The sequence below is a fragment of the Anopheles arabiensis genome (genome assembly GCF_016920715.1).
Source record: "Anopheles arabiensis isolate DONGOLA chromosome X unlocalized genomic scaffold, AaraD3 X_pericentromeric_contig0030, whole genome shotgun sequence".
Taxonomy (NCBI): Eukaryota; Metazoa; Arthropoda; class Insecta; order Diptera; family Culicidae; genus Anopheles; species Anopheles arabiensis.
In genome coordinates, this window is record NW_024412108.1 from 110,001 (window position 1) to 112,500 (window position 2,500).

Genomic DNA, 2,500 nt, shown 5'->3' on the forward strand with positions numbered 1-2,500 from the left:
TAGTTGACATAGGTGATATGCGAGTGGTTAGCGTTTACGCGCCACCTAGATTTAGTATGGAAGAGTTCCAGAACATGTTGGATAACACGGTAATGGCCGTAACCGGTATCCACAAATTCGTTATCGGGGGACTTCAACGCTTGGTCAGTAAGTTGGAACAACCAACTTGGCGAGCGTGGAGAAACCCAGAAACGAAGAGGTGAGTTGGTTTTATCAACCTTTGCGCAGATTGACGCAATTTTATTGAACGACGGCAGCACCCCAACTTATGTTGGACCAGGGCGCACGTCAGTAGTTGATCTTACTTTTGCGAGCCGAACCGTAGCAAGATCATTTAAGTGGGAGGTGTTATCTAGCTATATGAACTCTGATCATCGTGCAATACGAATAGATCTTGAGACGCAAAGCGTGCGTAATCTGTCCCGACCCATAACGGGATGGAGCATCAAGTATTTTAGCAAAGATATATTTGAAGTTATGATGCAAGCCGCTTTTGAGACCGAGGTCACAACAAGCGAAGACTTAATGCGTATACTTGTCACGGCGTGCAATGCGACGATGACTAAACGTAAGAGGTACACTCTAACAAGAGTGCATTTTGGTGGACGTTAGAGATTGAGGCACTTCGCAAAGAGTGCAAACACCGCGATCGATTAGCGCAAAGAGCTTTTAATACTGATCTCTATTCTACTTTTAGGGACGAGTTCAAGGTGGCACGGAATGCCCTCAAGCGATTGATCAAGCATACCCGACAGAGGAAGTGGAAAGAGTTCCTGGGAACAGCGAACAACGCATCATTTGGTATAGTATATCATACGTTCAAGAAAGTGGCCGAGGTTCGATTGGACCCCGAACCATGACATTGGACGAGTTTAGGGAAGTGGTGAGCGAGCTTTTCCTACTCACCCAAACACGGTGTGGCCTGATTATCGTATCGATCAGCCACGAGAGTTTGAAAGGGTAACTAATGATGAGATTCTTGCGGTTGCCAGGAGACTACCTAACAAGAAGGCGCCGGGACCAGATGGTATCCCGAATGAGGCGCTGAAAGTTGGTATGTTGACTGCAACCGATGCATTGCAGGGTTTACCAAGGCTGTTTAGAGAACGCGAAGTTCCCCGATGAGTGGAAAAGGCAGAGGTTGGTGTTAATACCGAAGCCGAACAAACCACCAGGGAACCGGGTTCAGTTCGCCCCATTTGTCTACTAGACGGGGCAGGTAAAGGTTTAGAACGCATCATAGTGCAACGGCTAAATGCACACATCGAGGAGGTCAACGGACTGTCTGACGACCAATTTGGTTTCAGAAGTCGTCGATCTACAGTTGATGCGATTCAACGGGTAGTGGACATTGTTTCGGTAGCTAGAAGTAGAAACAGATACAGTGGACGGTATTGTGCGGTTGTTACATTAGATGTTACTAATGCTTTTAACAGTGCTTCATGGTTGGCGATTGCAAATGCTTTACAGAGAATTAACACTCCTAAATATCTTTATGATATCATTGGTGATTATTTTAGGAATCGTGTGCTGATGTATGATACCACAGATGGACCGGCAGAGATTGCAGTCACATCGGGTGTACCTCAAGGCTCGGTACTTGGCCCAACGTTATGGAACCTCATGTACGACGGAGTCCTACGAGTTGCAATGGTGGAAGGTGCACGGATTATCGGCTATGCAGACGATATAGTACTGTTGGTGGAAGGTAATTGTGTTGATGATATTGAAATTCTCGTTTCCAGTCAGATTCGCATCATCGACCGATGGATGACCGACAACGGATTAAAGATAGCCCCGACCAAGACCGAGTTTATTATGGTCAGTTCCCATCAGAGGATACAGCATGGGGCTATCAGGGTAGGTGATCACGTAGTACATTCGTCGCGCAGCTTAAAGTATTTGGGGATGGTCTAGATGACCGCCTCGATTACACTTCACACATCAGGTATGCGGTGGAGAGAGCGACGAAGCTATGGACCACCTTGGTAAGGATGATGCCTAATAAGGCAGGTCCGAGTAGTAATGCTAGGCGAGCAATTGCTCTTACTGTTGTGGCGAAGGTCCGGTATGCCTCGCCCATTTGGTGTCATACCCTTAGATTTGCTAACCGTAGACAATGGCTACGTCGGTTTTACCGGCCAGTAGTCCAGCGAGTTATCTCTTCTTTCAGGACAACTTCTCATGATGCAGTCTGCGTGCTTGCGGGAATGATCCGCTTCATCTCCTCCTGGACGAGGACTCCAGGACTTTTCATCGGAGACGAGCAGAGAACATCGCCGGATCGGTTGCACGTAACATGGAACGTGTCACAACTATGGAACGATGGCAACGAGAATGGGATGAGAGTGTTCACGGTCGGTGGACATACCGTCTCATACCCGACGTCAACAGATGGATAAGTAGAAGATTTGGTGGTGTAGATTTCTTTCTTTCTCAGTTTCTTTCCAGCCATGGCTTCTACGCCTACCAGCTTCATCGGATGCAGTTAACGGGTTCG

The 2,500-nt window shown here is 47.4% G+C and overlaps 1 pseudogene; it reads left to right on the plus strand.

The window, feature by feature from the left end:
* The window catches only part of LOC120908075, a 9,138-nt pseudogene that overhangs the window by 4,604 nt on the left and 2,034 nt on the right, over positions 1–2,500 (plus strand).